The sequence below is a fragment of the Phalangium opilio genome, unplaced genomic scaffold, assembly GCF_054372755.1.
Source record: "Phalangium opilio isolate 3A_F unplaced genomic scaffold, DU_Popi_V2 ptg000011l_1, whole genome shotgun sequence".
Taxonomy (NCBI): domain Eukaryota; kingdom Metazoa; phylum Arthropoda; class Arachnida; order Opiliones; family Phalangiidae; genus Phalangium; species Phalangium opilio.
The window spans coordinates 4244691-4266400 of record NW_028324147.1 but is presented as its reverse complement, the minus strand read 5'-3'; the positions used below and the strand labels follow the sequence as shown (position 1 = coordinate 4266400).

General features: G+C 36.3%; 1 protein-coding gene and 1 long non-coding RNA gene across 4 annotated transcripts in view; one reads left to right on the top strand and one right to left on the bottom strand.

The window, feature by feature from the left end:
* LOC149709963 (uncharacterized) overlaps positions 1 to 21710 on the bottom strand; it is a 176960-nt gene that overhangs the window by 55554 nt on the left and 99696 nt on the right. The gene's annotated exons all lie outside the window — the stretch shown is intronic.
* Positions 16692 to 17151, top strand: LOC149709964 (uncharacterized). The gene is made up of 2 exons (XR_016375619.1): positions 16692 to 16788; positions 16871 to 17151. It is a non-coding gene; the product is annotated as an uncharacterized LOC149709964 (long non-coding RNA).

Here is a 21710-nt window from a genome sequence, read left to right as displayed (position 1 = left end):
TCAGATTCCGAGTAAAAACTTGTCCCACCATAAATTGGATTAATAGCCTATTAATTTAATATAGTTTCGGATCATTATGGGAAAGTAATTAATTTGATTAAAATATCACTTCAATTAAAAAACTCGATGCGCACCAGTTATTCTTACTGACGCTATAACTATCGTTAATGTAAACCGATTGGCCTGAAATTTTGTATACTTATTTATTATACCTTATAGTATAGCTTTGTAAGTTTTGGATTTAATCGGTAGCCATCTTAGAAAATGGCGGACACGAAAAGAAACCAAACTTTATTAACGCCGTAAGCGAAGTAAATTTCAACTGATTCGCGTGAAAATTTGTATAATCGTTCTTTATGATCTAAAGCATAGTAGTCGTAGTAAGTTTTGGATTTAAATAGCTCAGCGGCCATATTTAAAAATGGCGGCAAGGATAGTAAATTATTTTCTTGAGGCTATAACTCCTGTAAATTTCAACCGATTAGGCTGAAAATTTGCAAGCACATCCTTTAGCTTTATTTGGTTAATATTTGAAATAGACGGACATCTTTTAAAATGGCGCCTTGTAAATCGGCCCAATAGTTACGTATTCACTAATTCTCAGTAAATGTCTACATTCTTTTTCGAAAACAACGGAAAGGAACCTAAAATACAGACTCCTAAGCCTTTGAATCCAATAATGCTGACATTATATCTTCTACATAAGGAAGTGGGCGCATGGACAGAATAAACACGGATATATTATACGAGACTTTTCAAAAGTTTGTAGTGTAAACATTGTGGTGTTCTAGAAACACACAGAGAGAGAAATAGAGAAAGGGAGAAAACTGGAAGCCCATTCTCTACAACTAAATGGGCAATGAACTCCGATATGTTCCCTTCCCCCTATTGTAAAGAAAAATCAATTGTTATGTCTTCGGAACTATCTAGAGTACAAAACCATAACTGTTTCGACAAGGCTTATCAATAGGAGCGATTTTATTGACTACTGCGGTGTGATAACAGAATGTTCTAGAGCCATTGATTCCCACCCACCTAACTCTAAACTCCTACGCATTTAAGTGATAGTCATGGGAAACTCAATAAAAAGAAAATTAATAAAAATGAAAGAAATATAAAATAGATAAAAAAAAATCTCCTTTTCAAGTGTATAATATAGTACCAAGAAGTGATATCTAGTTTATTAGGGAGAAGGTATAAGATGCCTAAGTATTCGCGCGCTGTAGTCCCAGTCCCCCTTTCAAAATACAAGGGGGGACGTAAAAGAAGGCCGGGCTATTTTGCCTCCTCTCCTCAGTCGGAAAATACGTAGTAATTTTCGTCATTCGCGTTGCGCTGACGTGAGTTTTCAAGAACCAATGAGATGCTGGCTGGTTGTAATTTAGAGGCGGGGATTAACTCCGGACCTACTATACGTTTGGACTGGAGATAAAGCTGAGAATGTGGCGCGAATTTATACCTTTTCCCTAATAAACTAGATATCGCTTCTTGATAGTACAGAGTATACATCAAAGGTTTTGCCTAGATTTCTATTTATTTTTTTTTACTAAATATCACGACTTGTTTACGGTTTACATACACTTCAAAAATCATATTATCTTGCACTATATCATATTAAAAAAAACACACATCAACAAAATAAATATTTGCCTGACTTTAACCTTAGGTTTACGAGAAGATAAACGATGTTTACTTTAAGGAAAATCCCGAGAATATATTTCAATTGAAATATTTTAACCTTCACCTGAGTCGTTCTGAAATGATACGAATCTAATTCAAAGGCGTATCCACCCACCAGTCGTTTACTAATATTTGTTTACATTAGTTTTGCTAGGCCTAGGTTTCGGAACGCTTTAATATTACACACAAAATTGGGTCGAAACTAAATGAAATTTGGTGGGAGAAATGAGTAGATGGAAACTGATGTATTATATGGATTAATTGTAAGATTAAATATTAAAGCTCTTAAGTTTAAAATAATTACTAAATGAATGGTGAGAGAACCCATTTTTTAAATCGATTTATGTTTATAAAATAACACGGAAATCATTAATAAAACTTTTCCACTAATTTTACATATTTTAGTTAAAATTTTCAAAAGATGACTTGCTAGAAAAAAATAAAATTAAACACTAATAATATTGCGTAATTAATTAAAATCGTCACCTCAGGAGATTTATTAAAAGCACGCGCCTTTTTCCTAACAAAGAAAAGGTAGTAGCACGTGCTTTAATGACGGAATAAATCACGTGCAATGTGACGCTCCTAATTGGTTACGCAATTTAGTTAATATTTTATTTTTTGGTCTGAAATGAATGACAGTTAAGTCATCTTTTGAAGCTTTGAACTAAATTATATAAAATTATCGGAAAGCTTTTTGATAAGTTTTATTAAGGATTTCAATGTTATTTTATCAATATAAATAAATAAATAAAAATAATTATCTCCTAGTTTCATTCTCCCTTGAAACGCGAGTGTCAGGCGACAGCCGACATTTAGGCGGAAGCTTGCCTATGATATTTCAATACGCGCCTGTAGAAATGTTTCACACGCATTACACCAAAGTTCAGGGGGAAAGAAAACCACCAGGATGAAAATGGATTTTTTTTTTGGTAATTTAAAGCGAAATTTCGTGATAACGATTCAGTAAACTACGCCTCGATGAAACGACTTTAAATAGCTATTAAATTAACTCCTGAAGAGGAAAGATAGCTCGAAATTAAACACGTAATTCGCATTACAATCATATGTTCATCATAAACATACAACTATAAATAAATAAATAAAATGTTCTTGGAAAATTATTCGAAATGAACTTGAGAGAGAAGACTCAAACTTCTCAAACTAGCATCAACAGATATAAAACTAACGCAATGGATGGAATATAAAGTTCCATTAACAGGTCTCATCCTTAATCACATAATTCAAGATTTACAGGACGTATTTTAGGAATGTTCCCTTAATTTTCTAAGACAGGGTTCAAGAAAAGTAAAGACTCTAGTAGGAAAGAGAACGGAGAGGAAGGAGTATAGTAAGTTCTTAGGAGAGTGACACGCCAAGAGTCAATTAGCGAACGACAGAACAGAAATTTAACGGGTGGAGAATTCGCCCAGGGAATAGCCCCCCACTCTTCCTAACTTTCCACCGTTTTTCCAGAATTTTCCAGCACGCTAATGTTACGTCAACTATCTCCTTAGCACCTTGGTAAGCATCTAAAACATTTACGCAGGGTTCCTTGACTTATCCCTGAATTTTTAGGAAGAAACTTTAAATCCCTGAAATTTTCCCCCCTTTCCCAAATCCCTGACTTATCCAGGTTCAGTACGAACCCTGTTACAATGTAGAATTAAAACTAACAATGGTTTTCGTATTTAAATACGGTTGAATTTGGATAAGAACATTTCAGGATATTGTAACACGGAGCTAAGAGACTACATGTCCCAGGAGCTTCTACCATAATAATGCAACGTTAATAATATTTCCCGCCTTTAATTCCGCGTCACGTTATGATGATGCTAAGGAATGACCAACGCCTCGTTTTGGCAAATGCGTGAACGAGAGAGAAAAAAAAGGCTATGAATATTTGATTGCGATATGGTTTGCAATGTTTTGCCCCCATTTTCCCTGATGACGTAATAATATATACGTAATTATAATCGCCAATTTGAATAGTAATAAAATTTTAGTGATGATGATAGTAATAAAAGGGTTGAATTTGATCAAAACTAAATTAAAATATAAAAATTATACGTATTTTTAATTTGTCTAATTAATCTAATTAAATATTATATTCATTAAACTAAGCCTATTTCAAATATTAATGATAAATCAAATTAAACCTTTGTATAATTTAAAAATATTTTTCTTTATACATAGAGTGTATAATGAAGAGGAGTAGAAACTAAAAGCTTTGACAAAGCGAGCTAATTACTGTTTTACTTCATTAATTTCCCTGCTAATATCAGGTTCGCCATTTTTCAACCAATTAGAATGCAGATAAAGAAGAAGTCTATCTTTCTACTCCTCTACTTTAAACCCTCTATGGTTTACCGAAATAATTAACACTTCTATAAGGGTCTAAATGCGATTTCATGAAAATTACGTACGCGTTTATGTTTCCCTTTAAAAATGGCGTTATTATACATTATCACCCGCAGTTAATTAAATTGATCTATTAGTTATAAATCAGGGAAAGGTACCTAAATCGGAATAAAACCATCGTTTACGAGAATACCCTCCTTGTAAATTCCTCTTTAATTAAAAAATTAAGTTGAGATTCGTTATAACTACACTGACTAAAATCCATCATTAACAGAAGAGCATCCTCCCCAACCTCCCTTTGCATAAACATATTTTAATTTTACGCTCTCGCGGGCTTTTAGAGCGAGCGTGACCAAATCCAATTTTGTAACGAATGATACTTGTAACGGGAAAGGCGCGAGATGTAAGAGAGATAATTGAACCATAAACCACGTATCTTATAGCTCTCTTTAACCCTTTTACTTAGTCGCTTTTTGAAATCAAATCATCTACTCAACCCATCGCGAGCATCCTTCTCGATTTCAAGTTCCATCTTAATGTACTTCGCGTAACGAACCTCCCTTAATTTCGGATTTGATTAAACAAATACCTACAACCGAAGATAGCAATAACTCCCTGCGAAGTACGTTACTGTAGCGCTGCTATCAGTGATAGATTTTATGCTACCCCTAATTTAGCGTACTGAAACTCAAAATTCAGCATAAAAATCTGTGAATTAAGAATTAGTTTTAATGAAGATAGGGGCGTGTTTGAAGAGACGTAGTTGAAAATCGGCACAGCGTAAATTAAGGCTTAAGAAATTATCCACAGTTTCAATTAAGGCTTAATAAATTATTCACAGCTTCGATTATAAGGCTTAAGAAATTATTCACAGCTTCGACTATAAGGCTTAAGAAATTATTCACAGCTTCGATTATAAGGCTTAAGAAATTATTCACAGCTTCGATTATGAGGCTTAAGAAATTATTCACAGCTTCGATTATGAGGCTTAAGAAATCATTCACAGCTTCGATTATGAGGCTTAAGAAATTATTCACAGCTTCGATTATGAGGCTTAAGAAATTATTCACAGCTTCGATTATGAGGCTTAAGAAATCATTCACAGCTTCGATTATGAGGCTTAAGAAATTATTCACAGCTTCGATTATGAGGCTTAAGAAATTATTCACAGCTTCGATTATGAGGCTTAAGAAATTATTCACAGCTTCGATTATGAGGCTTAAGAAATTATTCACAGCTTCGATTATGAGGCTTAAGAAATTATTCACAGCTTCGATTATGAGGCTTAAGAAATTATTCACAGCTTCGATTATGAGGCTTAAGAAATTATTCACAGCTTCGATTATGAGGCTTAAGAAATTATTCACAGCTTCGATTATGAGGCTTAAGAAATTATTCACAGCTTCGATTATGAGGCTTAAGAAATTATTCACAGCTTCGATTATGAGGCTTAAGAAATTATTCACAGCTTCGATTATAAGGCTTAAGAAATTATCCACAGCTTCAAATATAAGGCCTAAGAAATTATTCACAGCTTCGATTATAAGGCTTAAGGTTTGCCAATTCGTAAAAACCAACACTAGCATATACACTACTTTCCAGTCCGGTCGGTGGCGGCGCTAAAATCTAACAACAACGGAAAGCAGTTTCCACATTGAGTAATCTACTTCAAAATAATATTAGCTTCTGCCTATGACTGTAGTCTTAGCGGATTGGATCTTGGCCACGTCTTTTATAGTTATGCTTAAAATAACAGTCAATACGCGTGGGGATTTAAAGAGAGAGGAGAAAGAGAGGGCGCTCCTTAGTGAAGACGTTTTAGCCAATCCCACTCAAGGTTAAATGAATATTTATCAAGGAATCGCTAGAAATTTAAATATATATGGACGGAAAGACAATTAAAGCTGTGTTACCGCACGCACCTCCATCTCTATCTCTAACTCTAACTCCCTCTTTAATTATCGACTCAACTCTTATAAGAGCGTGGGTGGTTTACTTAACTATGTTTACGTAACTTAAATAAATGGAAATGATTTAAATAAAAAGATTTTTCTCAAACTATAATTAAGAAGTTTAAGCTGATTTTGTTTCTGATGCTACAAAAATAATTTCAAATTAATGTATTCAACCAATTATTAGAATGAAAAGATTAGAAGCACCTTGCGCAAGATAACTTAAATTTAATGCACTTGAAAAAATCGTTGTTTTTAAGCTTATTTAACTAAGTATTCAACCAATTCCACATGATTTCTAGAAAATTTAAAACTGTCTTTACGAAATCATCAAACCTCTTACCCCTTAGCCTGTGAGAATTCAACCAATCCCTTTAGGGGTGGCTATCAGACGTCACTACAGCAATGGCGGCGCAGTAGTCCACGTTTCAAGACTAATTAAATGCAAATTATTTTGTAATAAAAGATATTCTTTTATATTTTTCTATTTTATTTAGAAAAAGGCCGTTATTTTAAGGTATAATGTTATGTTACCTGAACTTTTCGTTTAAGATGTTTTAGAAATACCAGAAGCAAAGAAAAATTTATCTAAGAAAGGAAGTATTAAGCGATTCGCCCACGATTTTAAAGAAAGGTATTTTGTCGAAGGACAGACTACACCTATTTTTAAAGATCGTCCCCATTTTCGCGCCTAAAAATAGCCCCAAAACGATTTGCGAAAACTTCTAATACCCGACCTTATTAATCGGTTATTCACTCGTAAAACCTGTAGATAGAATGGAATCGCTTACACCCTGGGCCTTTAGCCCACCCTACCCTAATCATAAAAGAAATAAAGCTCTCTGGGATAATTAAGCTAACCATATTTAATAGCTAACACTGTGCACCGATTGTTCTTGGACCAAGGCTAAACGTTTTTAGAAACGATATAACCCCCAAAATTTCCCGCCTATTTATCCTTGAGACTCCGTACCGTAACTTAAGGACCAGGGGTTTATTTTTGTGTCCAGTGTCCCAGGGACTTCTATTTCGGTCCCTTTTTTGGGGACTTAGAATAGGTGAGATTGAATAAAAAAATTTGTTCTAAATTTGGAAGTAACGGGGCCCCATAAAAGGATTTCATATCACAAAGGGTGTTTTCTTCCAGTTCAAAACGAGGCAAGAAAATAAAGAAACTAAAAAGAACTGGGAAATATTGTCAGAGACAACTTCTATCTAAGGAAAATATAGTATTTAGTATTCTTCCGCCATAGAATTCAATCCGCTGTAATTTGAAGTTGAAATGGACTTTGTAGAATAAGGGGCGAAAATTGTGATTTTCTTTTCTTTAACAGAATATTGGAAAAGGGATTTTAAAACTTATATTTAAATCCGGGTTGAAAAATACGCATTATTTTTATGTTTGAAGGAAATAACTTTTCGGATTTTAGACCCAATTTTTCTTTTGCAGACATATTTTGAAAGAGGATTACATTTTTGAAAACAACAAAAAAATCTGCTGAAAAATTTCGCCCCCAATGTTGATTTGGACTGGCTAAAAGAATAAATCCGATTATCCAAGAATATTACGCAAGAAGATATTAATAAATTTATCACACTAAGCTAAGCTTCTACTCCTCTCTTACTAAATTCTCTCTGCTTTAAAAGATTATATAATACCTTGAAATATTCAATGCCTACGTGACGTAAACAGACGTCAAGCATTTCAAAACCCTAGAATTAATCTCGAAATAAACAACAAACCAGCCCCATTAACTGGTCAGGAAACGATTAACTTTGAATTAACGATGTAGTGATTTAATTAAAATTATTTCGTAATGTTGGTGGACGTGACGCTATTATCGTAACCCTCAAATTAACAACTCTAAGTTGATTTTCAAATCCTTAATTATCCAATCATTTGAAGTTTCTTGAACCTCAAACCATCACGTGGCCAATAAGACGCGATAAATAATTAAGAAAAATGCACCCATCAAAATAAAAGCCAGGAAAAAAACCACTGTATTTTTCCCATCCTAGACCAAACGAAGTTGGCGCGAAAACGCACGTGGTATACAAAGAATTGGCGGGAAAAGGAAAAAATAAGTGAATTTCGGAGTGGTGTAGCAATATCCTTGCTTTCTAAGGGGGTATAGTTCAATGAACCAGACGAACGAATGGAGGACTCAGTGGAGAAGAGATAAGGTTGACATCGGAAACCGAGAAGTTGTCACAACTCCTGTTCAACCCCTAAAACTCCCGGGAACCAGACAACTAATAATCAAAACTAACCGCCGTTAAAGCCCCGGCTTACACTCGAGTTACTTTCAAGACAGCTTGGACGCGTCAAGAGATTTAGCGCCTAACAAATAAAAGGAATAAATAAATAAATATATATTTGTAACGCTTGTAAATAAATATCGACTTGGTACGTTATGTTAATAATAGTAATTTTGTATTAGGGGAAAGCTTGAATTTAGGGGTTTTGGAATTGCTGTATTTCCCATAATGAATGAATGAATGTTTTATTGACCTTTTGAAAACAATCCCTTTTAAATCAGGGAGGAACACTCTTGGTGTTCACAGGTCCAGAACAATAGAATACAAATTACAATACAAAATAAAATACAATACAGAAACCACTAAAATATTTACATTTAAACTAATGACTATGTACATCAACGAAGTGCAGAACAGGCTAAGGAACAGGCTAAGGTTGGCCTTGTCGGCGCAAATTGGCCCATTTTTGGAGAATCGATTTCGTTGTCCCTACCAAATCTACGTTTAGCCCCTCGCCAAGCGCCAGGGTATCCTTGATCGCGGGCAACCCCAAGGTCCTAAACGGCGCCCTCGCCAACTCCAGGGCTGGACATTCCAAAATAACATGAGGTATGTCCTCTTTGGCTGCGCCACAGAGAGGGCAACTAATTACCCCGTTCCCAAAAATGTGGGACAAGCGTTCGTTTGTTGGCAACGCCCCTGTCCTAGCTAGGAAGAAATACCCACTCGCGAGTGAATTGTCGTAGAACGACTCTAGGCCCGGGTTTTCCTTCAAGGCGTAGAGAGTCAAGCTCGGATGGCGAGCTAGCTCCAACCGCCATCGTGCCTGGGAAGTAGCTGACACCGCTCTATCTATTTCCAGATACCATTCATGCAAAGATGTAATAGAGCTGCGCGATAAGCCGGCGCCATAACGTTCGTGGAGGTTTTCTAATCTCTTTAGCCACGTAGTCTTACGGCTCATTGTGCGAACATAACGATACACCCAATGCGCTACGCGAGTCTCCGCCATAAACCACAACCTCCCAAGATACCGCAGCTTACTCTTGGCCTCCCTCTCCTCAAACTCGGACCACGCCATTTCACCCTTGACGGCTGCATAGGCCGTCATGAAATTTCCCCCCAACGCAGCTTTTCCAACGGAAAACTGGGCCCTATCTAATCGCCGACATGTATCCGCGCTTATACACAGGACTTCATTGGAGTAGGTTAGGGCCGGGACCGCTACCGCCTTCCATAGAGTTCTCATGACGCTATATTTGTTGTAAGAATGCAACGCTTTGTGCTTAATAGCGCCAGCCAAACGGTTTGCCTTCGCCGCCAAACTAATCTCCTGGCTCTCCATGGAGTGGCGTCCACTGTTAAATTTCACACCAAGGTATGTCACCTCTAACACTTCCGCCAAAACCCCACCCTGTAAATAAATGGGGTCCGTCCCGCCAGGTGTTGGTGAATTGTTCGCGAAGACGACACACTTGTCTGTGCTAAAGGTCAATCCATACTCGATCGCGTACGACCCACAGATATCCAGAATGGCTTGTAGATCGACCCTTGACTCAGCCACAGCAAATATATCGTCAGCGAAGAAACCACCCGGGATCCTTTTTTCCTCATAGACACTGCCAGGGTAACGAAGAGGGAACCCATAATTGCATTTACTGAGGGCCCTATCTAAGGGTTCCAGGTATAGCGCAAATAAAAGTGGAGACAAAGGACACCCCTGCTTCAAACCCACCCCGCTAGGCATAAAGTCCGTGACATCCCCTCCAAACCAGAAGCGATATTTTACGCCGTCATAAAGTCTAGCCAAGAGATTTACGAAGCTAACAGGAATGCCCAAGTACCTTAGGGTCGCCCACAATCGCGGACGGCAGACACTGTCGTAGGCCTTACGCAAGTCCAGAAACGCGAAAAACACTGGGCGTTGCTCAATTCGCGCAATGTCCATCAACTGCGAAACAACAAATAAACTATCCGACCCTCTCCTATCCCTCCTGAACCCGTTCTCCTGTAGAAATGTTTTACCCACAATACATCAGTGTTTAAGGGGAAAAACACCCACCAGGGGCGATAAAATATTTTTTCCACTTTTTATTTTTATAATTTAATAGAGTTTAAGGAAAGATCATTAACTAAATTAATAAGTAAAGACAATTAAAAAAGCATGGGAATTAGACCAGTGGGAAATGCAAGGTTACAATAAATAACTACAAAAACTTTAAAACAAATATCCGTCCGAGAGCTAAACAAAGCCGAATTTAAAAAATAGTTTAAAAAATATTCATAAACTAACTTATAAAACAAACACTTCATAGTTTCACATAACTGTAAACAAAATCCCGGAAATGAGTTAGTTAGAAAACGCATAACAAACTTTAACTAAATCGATTCAAACTCAAACACAAGCTAATATAACGAAACATTGCATCACCCCATAGCCTAAATTGTCAGGTCATTTTTGCAATTAAAAAGAGAGAAGTTGCGTTGCAATCGGCAATAGTTTAAGAAAATTCAACAAAAACCGCCTGTAGCTGTACGGTAAATGTACACAGGATCTTCAAGTATACAGCCTTAACACCTACAATGCAATACAAAAATCCTAACACCTACAATTTCTTAAACTCTCTACTTGTCGATCAGACCACCGAGTGACGACAACGGAAACTGTCCAACGCAACAACGTAATGAAAGCCTAATGAACGTATAGTGGTTTCCCGCCAGAAAAGCGCGCCTAAACCATCGATTTACAGAAACCTCTCATTCCCCCCTCCTCTAGTTCCTTTTTCGATTTTATTTTGTTTTATTTTACAATTTGTAAATTTGAAAGCAAGCACAAAGTTATAACCAGCAAAAGAACGAAACGTATAAAGCTAAATCTAAAAATCCAACAACATATCGCACACGATATTCATCAATCATTAAAGCTGTCACGCTAGGATTTAGGATTTCACCACGGCCTACGTTGACGTAACAGACTTATATTCTTTTTAAACTTTTGTTCAAAAGCTTGAACATATTTTTCAATCATTTCTCTTTTGATTATTTTCCAGATTATTTCCGATACGGAAGATAGATAATTCAAGATATAACTTATTGATTTTGTTATTTATAAATGTAATGAGAATATCGAATTTGGTTATTACAAGTTTGTAGTACTCGGTCCCTTATGTTCTGTTTTATATGAATTATTATGGATTTTGTGGTTTTGGACGAATGGAGTTTAGGGGGTTGGAACATTAGAAAGTTTAAGCAATAGAGAGAGAAACGTATAAGAAAAATGTGTAGACGAAATGTCTTTCAAAAAAAAATCACGTGCCATTTTCAACTTTTAAAACTCAAATTAGGCTTAACAAGAAATCTCTGATAAAACAGAATAATTTCAACAAATCTCACTTGGCCTAGAATTAAATTTCTCTTCGACAAATTTACGATATTGTATGTGTTTCTTTCAAGTTCTAAATAAAAATAATAAATAAATAAAATAAGTAGGCCTACATTACAAGGTTAAATTACGAGATCACATTAAAGTCAAGTTTAATATACCTAGGCTATATTATGAGGAGTTAAAAAATGGTTATTTTTGCGCGGAGCTAGCTAGCCACTAGTTTGGATGTAAAATATGGATGGCCATAGGTAAAGGCGGTAAAAATGGCTGGCAGCTAGGTGCAGGAGGGTATGGGTGTAAGAAAATAGGGCGCTCGTTTATATCATGCCGTGTGGAAAGATCAACTCGTACATCATAAATCCTTAACCGAAGTCCATAACTCGATGTGTTTTTCGTTCATTTTTGTTGTAGGTATTGAGTAAAAAAAAAAAACAGGTGTAACCACAGATATCGCAAATTACCCGATGTCGATACCGATATCGAAGTTTTACTGAAACCGATACCGATACCGATTTTAACCGACTATTTAAACTCGGCGAGACAACCGATTATTTAACCCAGTGAAACGGATATCGACCGATTCTAAACCGCATCTTACCGATTATCAACTAAATTTTACCGAATTTACCGATTCTCAACCTAATTTTACCGAATTTACCGATTCTCAACCTAATTTTACCGAATTTACCGATTCTCAACCTAATTTTACCGAATTTACCGATTCTCAACCTAATTTTACCGAATTTACCGATTCTCAACCTAATTTTACCGAATTTACCGATTCTCAACCTAATTTTACCGAATTTACCGATTTTCAAAGATAAATCGGTAAATTAAGTTTCGAAACCGATATATCGGTTAAAATATCATATCGATTTTGTGCCCATCTATAATAGAGAAGTCGACACAAAAACCGGTTTTCAATATATTCTTCCTATATTTTCTATTTCCCCTTGTAATAACAATTAGAGATGGGCCGATACCGATACCATATCGGTATCGGTACCGATATTTTGCTTTAACCGATATATCGGTATCGGTTAAAAATGAACCGATATTTCTACCCGATATTTTTTGAAGAAAATAAATACTTATGTTGAGAGTAGATGGCGCCATAAGACCTAAACTCTGAGACAGCACAGTTTTTCATCTATTTTCGGATAACGTAACTAGTGTCTAAAATGTGTTTTTCGTATGAAAGCCAGTTTTATAGTTTCAAGTACCGAAATTGGATCGAGAATCATCTATAGAGATGGGCCGATACCGATACCATATCGGTATCGGTTTGATATCGGTTTAATCGAAGGATCGGGTAAAATATCGGTATCGGTTTCCCAAGTATCGGATCATATCGGTATCGGTTTAAACTGGTATCGGCCCATCTCTAATAACAATTACACAACCCCTTTCAACTTCAAATTATGTACTTTCCGCCGCGCTCTAGGAACATTATATAAAAGCCATTACTCCGAGGCGCATCAGGGCTCATCTAAAGAATTGACTTTCACTCTCTCACGCTCTCTCTCTCTTCTGTTATGGGGGTAACCCCCCACGTTTTTTTCTTGGTACCCCCCTTTTTTAAACCCCGTTACGTTTTTACGAGGTATTTTATATCGGAACAATGCTATTAATATTTTTTATTCGCTCGTACTAAATTCGATAAGAGACACCATGATCATTAATTAAATAACCCCCTTGCATCAGAAGGTGCAGCTAAAGTATGAGAAGGGAGTACAAATTTCCGGTGGGTTTTTATGACAAGGAGGGCTTACCCCCGTCCCCCCAACAAAAGAAGGGGTATTTTTTATGTTCCAAATGGGAGGAGGGTGCTGTTTGTTTGTTTAAAACGGCATTTGATAATTAATTTTGTTTATTTATGTTCAGTTTGTTTATAAACAAAATTTTAAATAAACTATTTCGACTTGTTTTAGAAAGGCCTTACTTCCGTATAGCCAGGGATAGATTTAATTATAGAAGTAGGAATGGAGAACAGAGTAATGTGGGCGCGCGTCAAAGTCCCGGACCCCATTCCACGGGACGGAGGGGTATGAAATAAGAGGCGGGGGGGGGGGGGTCATAGCGACAGAGGTAAAAAGGAATTACGTATTTTTCACCGTCCCCATCAGCAACGTCATCAAAACGTAGCTTAAGTGAGCCAATAAGATGATTTAAACTTTTCGTTACGTGTTGGAGGGAGGGGCTCTATACTGGGTGGTATATGAGTCGGACTGAAGTAAATACTAACCGTTCTCCATTCCTACTTCTAAAATTAAATCTATCCCTGGTATAACTGAATGTTGTATCTCCTTTCTATCACACTTTCCACGCAGAACAAACCCTTTTATTTGTGGCAGATATATCAGAAACATCCTGTATAATATTTGAGAAATTAGGCAATATTTTTAAAATAAAGGATAAATAATTAAGGGTCTTTTAATATCATCCCTTTAACAGCAGAATTTGAATAAATTTTAGTTGCTAAGCCTACTTTTGATGATGTCAATTTCTGGTAGAGTTTGGCGGGAAAACGGACTCTTGGAAAAAAGGCGGGAGCGCACGTGGGTGGTCCCGCCATATCCCTTTCATTCATAGCGGATTAAAAGAAATTTTCTTGCCAAAATCAATAAGTAAATTTCGAGACGATTAAATAGACAAAAAAGTGGATCGCTTCTAATCAGATTGTGTCCCATTCTTTCCTGGTAGGGGTTTCCGTTTCTTTAAATAAGAATTTTCAAAAGAGGCATTCATTAAAATCATTAAACAAACGCGTGAAAAACAAAAGCAGACTCCATTAGAAGAACCAAAAGAAAAAAATAATAATTTTATCCAAATCTAGGTCGAACTATACCGCCCCGTAAAGTTCAGCTTCCTTACAACTTTCAAGGCAAAAATCCTCCTTTTACCGATGACGTAACCAATCAGGGGTCCTTAACAAACCATATATATTCAAAGGACCCAAGTTCGAGGAACTATAAAGTATGTTACTGAAATTCTTCGAAATCGGGCGGGTTGGAAACAATAGCTTTGAAATATATATTACACGCCTCTATTCGACACGACATCTTAAAAACTAAAAGAGTTAGTTTAGTATTCCCAAAAGAAGGGGGAAGGGAGGGGGAAGAGATGAAGTCATTGTAGACTCCACCCCTTTTTGACAAAAGTGAAACAACGTCACGCTAATTCGTCGTTAAGAAAAGTTGACTTTACACTAGAAAGAAATTATAAGTTTTGGTTTTTTTGGTGAACTTACACGATTGTATGGAACTGATTTAATGACGTCGCGAGCTTAAGATATTTTTAAACTAGGGGGGCTACACAGTTAACACGTCATACATCAGTATGTGCATAAGTTTATAGGATATGTTCCATAAGTATGATACTTCCTATACTTCGTAATACTCGAGAGTTACAGCTCGAGCTAGTTCGATAACTGACTACACTCATTTTGGAAGTCCATCTTCTTATTTAGTCTGTAAGCTCTCAGTAACCAGTGACAAACTTATGGAGCATAACTTATGAACTTATGGTATGTACGAATATGAAAACCAAAGGTGTAGGATAGTTGCAATTATTCGTTATAATTTGAAATTTCAAATTTCTGTGCAATTATATGGAAATAAAGCCACGTTTACAATGTACCCTTTGAAACCGTTTTTAATAGCTAATACAATTTTTCAAAATAATAATTGCATTTTCTCATTAAAGATCTTTATATTTAACAGCAAAATTTTACACTAAAAACTTTCCAATACGGTTTTAAACGGTTTAAAATTGCGTAGTGTAAACGGGGCTTAATTTTTTAAAGGCGTTAAACCCCTCGAATTCCGTGAATAAGAGAAGTAGACATTAAAACCCACGCTTCAAATTTAAGACCTTTTCTAAGTAACAAATAGCTTTGTTTTCAAAATTATAGAGTTGTTCGATTCGGTTAAGAAGCTGCTTGTTTTGTCGCCTTCTACAACGCGAAGAATATATTACTAAACGCTAAGAAGTTCTGGAAAGTTTAGTACCTAAGTAGTATCATACGGTTTTAGTTTTGGGAAGGAGTACACCGTTATATAAGAAACCATAAATTTCCCAAGAGGTTGTTAAGAGATTCACGGGCATTTTAGGCGATCAAATTACCTTGTTTTGGTTCAAAAATCCAGGAAGTAAGGAAGAATGGCAGGAAACCGTTAAGTAATACGTACTTTAAAGGTTCCTTACACCTGGTACAACACTTTAAAAAGAAAGTTGATGTTTAACCAGGCTTCAGGTAATTTAAGACACAAAACTTTAATTATATTCTTTTTTATCCACTCATCTCACGTAAATTTTCAAAGATTAAATTTTAAACTTTAGTGGAAAATCCCAAGGAAATGTTAATCAATTTAAAGGGATAGTATAACAAGTATTTAATAGTTTTCCCTGACTTCGAAAAACCGCTGTTCATTTTGCCACAAAATGCGTACAAATTCCGATCAAAATATTTTAAAATAACTGTTTATAAACATTACTTCATCTTTTTTAGATTAAATTTGAGCCACCAAATATTTCAAAAGGAAAAAAAAAAAATTGAAGGACTTAGCATCGAAAATAAGGAAAGGGTATTTTTTACAATCTTTCCTGACAGATAACGGGTTGGGAGGGTGGAAGAGATATCGAGTTCAGCGCCCCCTACACGAAACTGAATTTGAATATCTGTCAATCTTCATACATGTTTCTGCGGCTCTCGGTAAGCCGGAAGCAAACGTGCCAACAGATTTAAGGCAACCAAAAAAAAAAGCCATAGAAACTGGCATAAGTATTACAATTCCGAGTTTGTAACCTGAAACTTATCTTTTTTTTCTTGAATATTAAAAAAATCATTATTTAAAGTATATTCTATCAGTAAATAAACTATACGGTACGGAAAGGTCACAGCTAGGGGTCAGTTTTTGTGATTGGATTCAGTTAAAGTATTGTGGTTTTATAAAAAACATAAGAACATTAACGAAATGCGCAAGATTATACGTTTCAATTATACTAATAATCCAGAAATCTTTACTTCAATTTATGCACTTCTACTATCAGAAAACAAGTTGGGAAAACCAAAATATTACCTCTCCGAGTCAAGAGGTCTACTACTACAAAGTTATTTACCTAGATATGGAATTATTTCTCTTTTTTGAAGTAAAAATTTACGAAATATTGAAGCAGTATTCCAAGCATAGCGAATATACAGTAAAGCAGACGACATTTTACTTCCAATAAGGATAAATCTTGGACACATGGAAATCAGTTAATGGCAAAAAGAACAGGAAATGAAGTCTACGCTTCAGCTGTTTACCCTATATTCTGATAGCTACATTCACAACTGGTTAGCAGTGTAAACACTATCGTCTCGTCTCACCTCAACAATATTCTTAGTTTGCCAACATGAGTGTTAACGTTAAATAATACCAAAGATAAATTGTAGCTAGACGCACTGATAGTCAATGCGCACCATAAAGAAAATAAAAACTCTGTAGCTTAGCCCTACTAATCTAATTGCCACCATCATCTTTTCTTCTATTATAAAATCTTAACCTGATTAATTAAGAGTGTATTTAACTTTCGGCTCACTCTGAACCGTTGATGTCTCTTCATTTCAGACACGAAAATCAAAACCCAAAGCTTACTTCACCTCAGGCCTCGATTATTTACTCTATATTTCACTAAGCTTATTGCAAGTAATACTAGATATGCCCGCTGGAGTCTAGATCTTAGCTTTCTTCATGAAATTACTAAACCAAGGATTATTCTATATACAGATGTAGTATAGCTTAAGTAATATATAAACAGCCATTTCAAATAATAATATTAAAAAAATTCTTTGGAATATCAAAATGAAACAGAGCTTTAAAGCTACAAAAGCACTAAATGCATCATAATTACGAAAAATATTTCATCATATTCACTTTATATTAAGGATAAAGGGAATATTATGGTTCTGCAGGATTTCTTTACACATCAAAGCAAAACGAATTTCTAACGCAGCGCACTGCGGCACTAGTGTAATAACGGACGGACACACACAGACAATAACATAGACTGCTTTTTAACTCTTTCCGTATTAATTTTGAATTGAGAAACAAGATTATCTTAAATATTAAAATAAATGTAATTAATATTTAATATTTTTTTCGTTAGTTATTCGCCTTATTGAACGTTACATCGCTTTAAAAAAGAACAATTAAACATTCTTGAGATACTTGACTAATATTGGCGTTTGAAATGAAGCATACGCCGGTTGCTTCGCCTTACTAAAATAGGTAGTATATAAAGGATTCGAACCGCAGCTGTAGATAAGAACATCGCAATTGCGTGAACCTTGGAGGAAGACCCCTCCATTGGAAGGCTAGACGTTTCTCGTAACCCTAGCCGATCGCCGCGTATGTCTTAACCTTAAGGATGATGGTGGTGTTAGAAGCCAGGTGTACAGACTGGTGTCCATGTGGGATGGACAAAAACAAAGACCAGAAGATGGTGGTGTTAGAAGCCAGGTGTACAGACTGGTGTCCATGTGGGATGGACAAAAACAAAGACCAGAAGATGGTGCTGTTAGAAGCCAGGTGCACAGACTGGTGTCCATGTGGAATGGACAAAGACGAGAAGGTGGTGGTGTTTAGTAGCCAGTAAGTAGAAACTGGTGTCCATGTGGAATGGGCGAAAGACTAGAAGATGGTGCTGTTAGAAGCCAGGTGTACAGACTGGTGTCCATGTGGAATGGACAAAGACGAGAAGGTGGTGGTGTTTAGTAGCCAGTAAGTAGAAACTGGTGTCCATGTGGAATGGGCGAAAGACTAGAAGATGGTGGTGTTTAGAAGCTAGTAAGTTCAGACTGGTGTCCATTAGGGGTGGACAAATGAACAGAGTTGTTAGACAGGCAATGGAGTAATAGCCTGTAAGTGGAATACAATTTCCGGGACTGTAAATGCGGTCTGGAAATTGAATACACGTTTGCTCCGATTTGCAAACTGCGAACGCGGTCACGTGGGTATAACAACGGACAGACGGACAGACAGACAGACAGACAGACAGACACGTCGAAATTAGAACCTCTCCGTGACATACGTCACTCGGAGAGGTAAAAAATGGATTTTCTCGGTATTGTTATAAGTAATTCAACACCTGAAGGGAGTTAAGTATGGTTTTCACTTGACCGAAAAACACTACTTTGCAGCTGGACGTCAAACGTCAGATTTGTTTTTTACGTTGTCGCCCAGCGTTATAGCGTTTTCACTTAGCGTAGTTCATGCAAATAATGGAACCAAGGCTTAACAGATAAACTAAACACTGCACTAATTGCGGCCCGTCTATTGTCTTTCTTCGTTGCAATCTTTGTTTCTAATATCATACATATTTTTATCGTTCCTAACCTCTTCAATAAACCTTTCAGCATTGAACTTCGGCATTCTCAGGGATTTGTACTAGTTATTGACTCGATCAGGAACGAAATAAATAAAAAGATGGCGGACCGCGGACGGCCTCTTCGGAACGCGCGTGGTCGAAAATGACGTCACGACTCTAGCTTATTGCTGATTGGCTCGCGCAGAGCGTTAACGTTGAACGCGGCCGAAAAAATAGAAAGCTAATATCGCCACACTCAACGTAATTTCTGTCCAGCGTAACTAGGTTTTTTTTTCGGTTGTCGCTTGACGTCGGGCGAAAAGTCGTGATTTACGCCAAGTGAAAACCATGCTTTATCCTGTGAAGAATTTCTTTCGTTTCCAAACCCAACCCATAAAGGTTTCAAAAATAAATTTGAGTGGATTATTCATACTATAAAAGAAAAAAATGTGAAAAAGAAAATCGCTAACATCTAACGGAATCACCACACGTATGGATAAGGTACCGATCTACAATAATAAAGCTTGAACGTCTCTTATACCTGAAAGGAAAACGCCCGGAAGTGTAAATTGTTACACCGTTGTTACAATGGGACCATAAACACACCTTTCGTTTTGTCAGTAATTTTGGGGACATTGAGCTCTTTAATGAAGTATAACGACGTGTTTATTTGGGCAAGGAAATGCTTTAATTAAATGTAAATAGATCTAAACTAACGTAAGTGGTTATATTAAATAAAAATTAAATATTTAAAACGATATTTACATTTTATCAGATTAATAAATTATGCCTGATAATATTTTAGTAACAAAATATACTTTGCGAAAATAGTACTGTACCTAAGGCTAAAGCTACTACGTGAATGAATTCTTAATTTTTATTAATTAACGCGCTCTTAATTAAAGAAAATTAACTATAAATGAGGTCAACTAATTTCTGAGAAAATTACATAGAACTTTGATAATTGAAACAATAATAAAATGAAGTAATAATATATAAACATTAATATAGGATAAAGGATTAATAATTGAAGGTCAAATATTTCTAGGAATTAATAAACTACTTATTATTTTTTCTTCTTGTTATTACGTTTAGTTAATTAGACGTTTCTCCATTAGATCACCCTTAAATGCAATATGGTAAACTATGGCCCTACGCCCCTGCTTCCCGAATTTATGCAAATTTCTAAGGGGATTTCTAGGAATTGACGGCGAGGAGAGCCGGAAAGTCGCGAAATTCCCATAAGAGAGGACATGTAGGATTATTAATTAGACATTTCGGTCTTGCAATCATATCGCGCGCCAAGATCAGCCAATTACGAGGGAGACTAGCGATGAATTCGCGAACCAGCTTTGTTATCCCTTAGAGAGAGAGGTTAAGGGATGAAAAGGGTACAGAACGTCTGCTAGCTTTTTTTGTTAAGCCTTATTTGTTCAGCAGAAGCTTGCCATTTACCCAGAATTCCTTTCGATGTTATGTTAGAAACAAAATTCGTTTGTATCGTAACAAGGCATAGGTCATAGGTCATTTCAAATCTACGGATAGTGCTTAACTTCTCTATTTTACGTTCCAAAGGATTTGAACCGCAGCGAGAAGGAACGCAAAGGCTATTTATTCGTCGCTATCCGAGATAAAACTAATTTTCATTTCGAATCAGTAATATTCTAGTTAGTTTTCAATTAGATTCAACTCCAATCTCGAAATTGAACCTTCACTAATGATATTTCAAGTCTATGTTAGAGAAATTTATATCTTAATTGTTAATAAATATTAAAAAAATAAATTCCACATAATTTTTAAACAACAATTAAATAATTTACCCGAAAACTTCATGTTTCCATTCTTTTTCGAAATAAATTAACCCCTGAATGTGGGCTTGCCTAAAAGTCCCGATGCTAGACAGAAAAACCATGGCAAAGGGGCAACTCCAAAACCACCAAAAAATATTCTGGAAGCACGAGGCAATAGACCATTCCATTAAATACTTGTAGAGAAACCAACAAACGGAAGGGGTTATTTTCTCGCTCCGAGAGGCACCACCAGATGGAGCTCAACTTCACTACACGCGGGTGCTATCCCACTCTACGAGGGAAATAAATAACCCAAGAAGGTGACCTCCTCGGGCCACTGTGGTGTTTGCTTCTCTAAGAATGACTGGGATTAATGGAACAGTCCATCAAGTAGAAAAGAACGTCACTAAATCTCTCCTTAAGTTCATTATTTCCAAACCAATGAACGAACGAACAGAGCCAATATCTTGAAAACCATATTGATATGATAAGGTCAATTCATTCACCAATGCGGTCTTTGATTAAAAAAAATCGGGATAGTTAATCCAGTTCTTTTATTATGATAGTGGATGTAGTTTTTGTATAAGATCCGGAAAACATGTGGAGGGCTTGTTTTCATGAGTACCCCGGTCAATCCTACGGGATTAATCAGTTAGGCTTAGCTATTTGGGGTCTTCCTCTGGCCCTTTTTTTTGGTACATTGACCGTTACGGGATTTAATGACGGGTGTACGTTTTTTCCACGTAATAAACTTAACGAGTTGATTACCACCAGCATGCATTGGTGAATTGGAATTTTTTTTTATGACCCCTAGTTCTAATGTCAAGGGTTAAGCTCTCGTATCTCGTGCGTGGATGTCCATGGTGGTGCTTAAGATTTGGGAAAGAGCCCGTTTTTATTTGGACTTATAAACTCAAATATCAGGAACGGGCC